The sequence below is a fragment of the Hordeum vulgare genome, chromosome 6H, assembly GCF_904849725.1.
Source record: "Hordeum vulgare subsp. vulgare chromosome 6H, MorexV3_pseudomolecules_assembly, whole genome shotgun sequence".
Classification (NCBI taxonomy): Eukaryota; Viridiplantae; Streptophyta; class Magnoliopsida; order Poales; family Poaceae; genus Hordeum; species Hordeum vulgare.
Genome location: NC_058523.1, coordinates 114,167,445 through 114,175,923, shown reverse-complemented (window position 1 = coordinate 114,175,923; position 8,479 = coordinate 114,167,445).

Sequence of the window (8,479 nt, the reverse complement as noted above, 5' to 3'; positions counted from 1 at the left end):
AATCATCGACGATGAAGGAGAGATCGCCGAAGAGGATCTCATGACCCATGCTCAAATCTCCACTGGATGACATGATGAAAAGATGTAGTCACAAACTCGCCGGAAGTCGCTTAGACGCCTGCCCCACGGTGGGCGCCAACTGTCGTGGGTATAAGTCTGACAGTAGATGTGTAGGGTACGAAAGGATGGGCAGAGCCTTAGCTACGGCGAGGTTGTATGAGTTCAGGCCCCTCTACGGTGGAGGTAAAAGCCCTACGTCTCAGTGCTCTTGGGAGCTTGTTGTCGAGTGGAGTATGGATTACAGTGAATTGCTAACCCCTGCACCAGTGGGGAAGGGCGGCTTATATAGAGTGCGCTGCCCTTCACAACGGTTCGGTGCACAGGGGTGTTGGGGAACATCGCATGGGAAACAAAAATTTTCCTACGCGCACGAAGACCTATCATGGTGATGTCCATCTACGAGAGGGGATGAGTGATCTACGTACCCTTGTAGACCGTACAGAAGAAGCGTTATAGAACGCGGTTGATGTAGTGGAACATCCTCACGTCCCTCGATCCGCCCCGCGAACAATCCCGCGATCAGTCCCACGATCTAGTACCGAACGGACGGCACCTCCGCGTTCAGCACACGTACAGCTCGACGATGATCTCGGCCTTCTTGATCCAGCAAGAGAGACGGAGAGGTAGAAGAGTTCTCCGGCAGTGTGACGGCGCTCCGGAGGTTGGTGATGACCTTGTCTCAGCAGGGCTCCGCCCGAGCTCTGCAGAAACGCGATCTAGAGGAAAAACCGTGGAGGTATGTGGTCGGGCAGCCGTGAGAAAGTCGTCCCAAATCAGCCCTAATTGCTCCACATATATAGGAGGAGGGAGGGGGGCCTTGCCTTGGGGTCCAAGGACCCCCAAGGAGTCGGCCGAGCCAAGGGGGGGAGGACTCCCCCCCCAAACCGAGTTGGACTTGGTTTGGTGGGAGGAGTCCCCCTCCCTTCCCACCTCCTTCCTTTTTTTTCCTCTTGATTTTTCTTCTCTTGGTGCATTGGGCACTTGTGGGCTGTCCCACCAGCCCACTAAGGGCTGTTATGGCTCCCCCGGGGTGGGCTGCCCCCCCCCGGTGAACTCCCGGAACCCATTCGCATTCCCGGTACACTCCCGGTAACTCCGAAAACCTTCCGGTAATCAAATGAGGTCATCCTATATATCAATCTTCGTTTCCGGACCATTCCGGAAACCCTCGTGACGTCCGTGATCTCATCCGGGACTCCGAACAACATTCGGTAACCAACCATATAACTCAAAATACGCATAAAACAACGTCGAACCTTAAGTGTGCAGACCCTGCGGGTTCGAGAACTATGTAGACATGACCCGAGAGACTCCTCGGTCAATATCCAATAGCGGGACCTGGATGCCCATATTGGATCCTACACATTCTACGAAGATCTTATCGTTTGAACCTTAGTGCCAAGGATTCGTATAATCCCGTATGTCATTCCCTTTGTCCTTCGGTATGTTACTTGCTCGAGATTCGATCGTCACTATCCGCATACCTATTTCAATCTCGTTTACCGGCAAGTCTCTTTACTCGTTCCGTAATACAAGATCCCGCAACTTACACTAAGTTACATTGCTTGCAAGGCTTGTGTGTGATGTTGTATTACCGAGTGGGCCCCGAGATACCTCTCCGTCACACGGAGTGACAAATCCTAGTCTTGATCCATACTAACTCAACTAACACCTTCGGAGATACCTGTAGAGCATCTTTATAGTCACCCAGTTACGTTGCGACGTTTGATACACACAAAGCATTCCTCCGGTGTCAGTGAGTTATATGATCTCATGGTCATAGGAATAAATACTTGACATGCAGAAAACAGTAGCAACAAAATGACACGATCAACATGCTACGTCTATTAGTTTGGGTCTAGTCCATCCCGTGATTCTCCCAATGACGTGATCCAGTTATCAAGCAACAACACCTTGTTCATAATCAGAAGACACTGACTATAATTGATCAACTGGCTAGCCAACTAGAGGCATGCTAGGGACGGTGTTTTTGTCTATGTATCCACACATGTAAATGAGTCTTCATTCAATACAATTATAGCATGGATAATAAACTATTATCTTGAGACAGGAATTATAATAATAACTATATTTATTATTGCCTCTAGGGCATAATTCCAACAGTCTCCCACTTGCACTAGAGTCAATAATCTAGGCCTCACATCACCATGTGAATTACATTGTATTAAATCTAACACCCATACAGTTCTGGTGTCGATCATGTTTTGGCCGTGGAAGAGGTTTAGTCAGCGGGTCTGCTACATTCAGATCCGTGTGCACCTTGCATATATTTACGTCCTCTTCCTCGACGTAGTCGCGGATGAGGTTGAAGCATCGTTTGATGTGTCTGGTCTTCTTGTGAAACCGTGGTTCCTTTGCTAAGGCAATGGCACCAGTGTTGTCACAGAACAAGGTTATTGGATCCAGTGCACTTGGCACTACTCCAAGATCTGTCATGAACTGCTTCATCCAGACACCCTCCTTAGCCGCCTCCGAGGCAGCCATGTACTCTGCCTCACATGTAGAATCTGCTACGACGCTTTGCTTGGAACTGCACCAGCTTACTGCACCCCCATTAAGAATAAATACGTATCCGGTTTGCGACTTAGAATCGTCCGGATCTGTGTCAAAGCTTGCATCGACGTAACCTTTTACGACGAGCTCTTCGTCACCTCCATACACGAGAAACATCTCCTTAGTCCTTTTCAGGTACTTCAGGATATTCTTGATCGCTGTCCGGTGATCCACTCCTGGATTACTCTGGAACCTACCTGCCATACTTATGGCCAGGCTAACATCCGGTCTAGTGCATAGCATCGCATACATGATAGAACCTATGGCTGAAGCATAGGGGACGGAGCGCATATGCTCTCTATCTTCATCAGTTGCTGGGCACTGAGTCTTACTCAATCTCGTACCTTGTAAAACTGGCAAGAACCCTTTCTTGGACTGTTCCATTTTGAACCTCTTCAAAACTTTATCAAGGTATGTGCTTTGTGAAAGTCCTATCAGGCGTTTTGATCTATCCCTATAGATCTTAATGCCTAGAATGTAAGCAGCTTCTCCTAGGTCCTTCATAGAGAAACTTTTATTCAAGTAACCTTTTATGCTCTTCAAAAGCTCTATGTTGTTTCCAATCAGTAATATGTCATCCACATATAATATTAGAAACGCCACAGAGCTCCCACTCACTTTCTTGTAAATACAAGATTCTCCAACCACTTGTATAAAACCCAAATGCTTTGATCACCTCATCAAAGCGTTTGTTCCAACTCCGAGATGCTTGCACCAGTCCATAAATGGATCGCTGGAGTTTGCACAATTTGTCAGCATTTTTAGGATCGACAAAACCTTCGGGTTGCATCATATACAACTCTTCCTTAAGGAAACCGTTAAGGAACGCCGTTTTGACATCCATCTGCCAGATTTCATAATCGAAAAATGCAGCTATTGCTAACATGATTCTGACGGACTTAAGCATCGCTACGGGTGAGAAAGTCTCATCGTAGTCAACTCCTGGAACTTGTGAAAAACCCTTTGCCACAAGTCGAGCTTTATAAACGGTCACATTACCGTCAGCGTCCGTCTTCTTCTTAAAGATCCATTTGTTCTGAATAGCCTTGCGGCCCTCAGGTAGTATCTCCAAAGTCCACACTTTGTTCTCATACATGGATCCTATCTCGGATTTCATGGCTTCTAGCCATTTGTTGGAATCTGGGCCCACCATTGCTTCTTCATAATTTGCAGGTTCATTGTTGTCCAACAACATGATTGATAAGACGGGATTACCGTACCACTCTGGAGCAGCGCGTGATCTCGTCGACCTGCGTGGTTCAACAGAAACTTGAACTGGAGTTTCATGATCATCATCATTAACTTCCTCCTCAACCGGCATCGCAACGACAGAGGTTTCCCCTTGCCCTGCGCCACCATCCAAAGGGATGAGGGGTTCGACAACCTCATCAAGTTCTATCTTCCTCCCACTCAATTCTCTCGAGAGAAACTCCTTCTCGAGAAAAGCTCCGTTTTTAGCAACAAACACTTTGCCCTCGGATTTGAGATAGAAGGTGTACCCAACTGTCTCTTTTGGGTAACCTATGAAGACGCACTTTTCCGCTTTGGGTTCCAGCTTTTCAGGCTGAAGCTTTTTGACATAAGCATCACATCCCCAAACTTTAAGAAACGACAACTTTGGCCTTTTGCCATACCACAGTTCGTATGGTGTCGTCTCAACGGATTTTGATGGTGCCCTATTTAAAGTGAATGCAGCTGTTTCTAATGCATAACCCCAAAATGATAACGGCAAATCAGTAAGAGACATCATAGATCGCACCATCTCTAACAAAGTACGATTACGACGTTCGGACACACCATTACGCTGTGGTGTTCCAGGCAGTGTTAACTGCGAAACAATTCCACATTGTCTTAAGTGAGCACCAAACTCGAAACTCAGATATTCACCCCCACGATCAGACCGTAGGAACTTGATCTTCTTGTTACGATGATTTTCCACTTCACTCTGAATTTGCTTGAACTTTTCAAATGTTTCAGACTTGTGTTTCATCAAGTAGACATAACCATATCTACTTAAATCGTCAGTGAAGGTGAGAAAATAACGATATCCGCCGCGTGCCTCTACGCTCATTGGACCACACACATCGGTATGTATGATTTCCAACAAGTCACTTGCACGCTCCATTGTTCCGGAGAACGGAGTCTTAGTCATCTTGCCCATGAGGCATGGTTCGCACGTGTCAAGTGAATCAAAGTCAAGTGACTCCAAAAGTCCATCAACATGGAGTTTCTTCAAGCGCTTTACACCAATATGACCTAAACGGCAGTGCCACAAAAATATGGCGCTATCATTGTTTACTCTAACTCTTTTGGTCTCAATGTTATGTATATGCGTATCGCTATCAAGATTCAATATGAACAATCCTCTCACATTCGGTGCATGACCATAAAAGATGTTACTCATAGAAATAGAACAACCATTATTCTCAGACTTAAAAGAGTAACCGTCTCGCAATAAACAAGATCCAGATATAATGTTCATGCTCAACGTAGGCACTAAATAACAATGATTTAAGTTCATCACTAATGTCGATGGTAGCTGAAGTGACACTGTGCCGACGGCGATTGCATCAACCTTGGAACCATTTCCTACGCGCATCGTCACTTCGTCTTTCGCCAGCCTTCGTCTATTCCGCAGTTCCTGTTTCGAGTTGCAAATGTGAGCAACAGAACCGGTATCGAATACCCAGGCACTACTACGAGAGCCGGTTAAGTACACATCAATAACATGTATATCAAATATACCTGATTTTTCTTTGCCCGCCTTCTTATCTGCCAGATACTTGGGGCAATTGCGCTTCCAGTGACCCATACCCTTGCAATAGAAGCACTCTGTTTCAGGCTTAGGTCCAGCCTTGGGTTTCTTTGGCTGATTGGCAACAGGCTTGCCGCTCTTCTTCGAATTGCCCTTCTTGCCTTTGCCGTTTCTCTTGAAACTAGTGGTCTTGCTCATCATCAACACTTGATGCTCTTTACGGAGTTCAGACTCTGCGACTTTCAGCATCGCAAACAACTCGCCGGGAGACTTGTTCATCCCTTGCATGTTGTAGTTCAACACAAAGCCTTTATAGCTTGGCGGTAGTGATTGAAGGATTCTGTCAGTGATAGCTTCTTGCGGGAGTTCAATCCCCAGCTCAGCTAGACGGTTTGAGTACCCAGACATTTTGAGCACATGTTCACTAACAGACGAGTTTTCCTCCATCTTGCAAGCATAGAATTTATCGGAGGTCTCATACCTCTCAATCCGGGAGTTCTTCTGAAAGATAAACTCCAACTCCTGGAACATCTCAAATGCTCCATGACGCTCAAAGCGACGTTGAAGTCCCGGTTCTAAGCCATACAAGACTGCACATTGAACTATTGAGTAGTCCTCCTTACGTGCTAACCAAGCGTTCTTAACATCCTGATCAGCCGTAGCGGGTGGTTCATCTCCTAGCGCAGCATTAAGGACATAATCCTTCTTCCCAGCTTGTAAGATTAGCTTAAGATTACGAGCCCAGTCTACAAAGTTGCTTCCATCATCTTTCAACTTAGCTTTCTCTAGGAACGTATTAAAATTCAGGATGACTGTCGCGTGAGCCATGATCTACAACACAAATATATTCAAAGTGGACTTAGACTATGTTCAAGATAATTAGAGTTCAACTTAATCAAATTATATGCTAAACTCCCACTCAAAAAGTACATCTCTCTAGTCATTTGAGTGGTTCATGATCCACTTTCACTATCCCAAGTCCGATCATCACGTGATTTGAGTATAGTTTCAGTGGTAAGCATCCCTATGCTAATCATATCAACTATATGATTCATGATCGACCTCTCATGTGTTCCGAGGCCATGTCTGCACATGCTAGGCTCGTCAAGCTTAACCCGAGTGTTCCGCGTGCGCAACTGTTTTGCACCCGTTGTATGTGAACGTTGAGTCTATCACACCCGATCATCACGTGGTGTCTCGAAACGACGAACTGTAGCAACGGTGCACAGTCGGGGAGAACACAATTTCGTCTTGAAATTTTAGTGAGAGATCACCTCATAATGCTACCTTCGTTCTAAGCAAAATAAGGTGCATAAAAGGATTAACATCACATGCAATTCATATGTGACATGATATGGCCATCTTCACGTGCTTCTTGATCTCCATCACCAAAGCACCGGCACGATCTTCTTGTCACCGGCGCCACACCATGATCATCCATCAACGTGTTGCCATCGGGGTTGTCGTGCTACTTATGCTATTACTACTAAAGCTACATCCTAGCAAAATAGTAAACGCATCTGCAAGCACAAACGTTAGTATAAAGACAACCCTATGGCTCCTGCCGGTTGCCGTACCATCGACATGCAAGTCGATATTTCTATTACAACATGATCATCTCATACATCCAATATATCACATCACATCGTTGGCCATATCACATCACAATCATACCCTGCAAAAACAAGTTAGACGTCCTCTAATTTTGTTGTTGCATGTTTTACGTGGTGACCAAGGGTATCTAGTAGGATCGCATCTTACTTACGCAAACACCACAACGGAGATATATGAGTTGCTATTTAACCTCATCCAAGGACCTCCTCGGTCAAATCCGATTCAACTAAAGTTGGAGAAACCGTCACTTGCCAGTCATCTTTGAGCAAAGGGGGTTACTCGTAACGATGAAACCAGTCTCTCGTAAGCGTACGAGTAATGTCAGTCCAAGCCGCTTCAATCCAACAATACCGCGGAATCAAGAAAAGACTAAGGAGGGAAGCAAAGCGCACATCACCGTCCACAAAACCTTTTGTGTTCTACTCGAGAAGACATCTGCGCATGAACCTAGCTCATGATGCCACTGTTGGGGAACGTCGCATGGGAAACAAAAAGTTTCCTACGCGCACAAAGACCTATCATGGTGATGTCCATCTACGAGAGGGGATGAGTGATCTACGTACCCTTGTAGACCGTACAGCAGAAGCTTTATAGAACGCGGTTGATGTAGTGGAACGTCCTCACGTCCCTCGATCCGCCCCGCGAACAATCCCGCGATCAGTCCCACGATCTAGTACCGAACAGACGGCACCTCCGCGTTCAGCACACGTACAGCTCGACGATGATCTCGGCCTTCTTGATCCAGCAAGAGAGACGGAGAGGTAGAAGAGTTCTCCGGCAGAGTGACGGCGCTCCGGAGGTTGGTGATGACCTTGTCTCAGCAGGGCTCCGCCCGAGCTCTGCAGAAACGCGATCTAGAGGAAAAACCGTGGAGGTATGTGGTCGGGCAGCCGTGAGAAAGTCGTCTCAAATCAGCCCTAGTTGCTCCATATATATAGGAGGAGGGAGGGGGGGCCTTGCCTTGGGGTCCAAGGACCCCCAAGGAGTCGGTCGAGCCAAGGGGGGGAGGACTCCCCCTAAACCGAGTTGGAGTTGGTATGGTGGGAGGAGTCCCCCTCCCTTCCCACCTCCTTCCTTTTTTTTTCTTTCCTCTTGATTTTTCTTCTCTTGGCGCATTGGGCACTTGTGGGCTGTCCCACCAGCCCACTAAGGGCTGGTGTGGCTCCCCCAATGCCTATGGGCTTCCCCGGGGTGGGCTGCCCCCCCCGGTGAACTCCCGGAACCCATTCGTCATTCCCAGTACACTCCCGGTAACTCCGAAAACCTTCCGGTAATCAAATGAGGGCATCCTATATATCAATCTTCGTTTCCGGACCATTCCGGAAACCCTCGTGACGTCTGTGATCTCATCCGGGACTCCGAACAACATTCGGTAACCAACCATATAACTCAAAATACGCATAAAACAACGTCGAACCTTAAGTGTGCAGACCCTGCGGGTTCGAGAACTATGTAGACATGACCCGAGAGACTCCT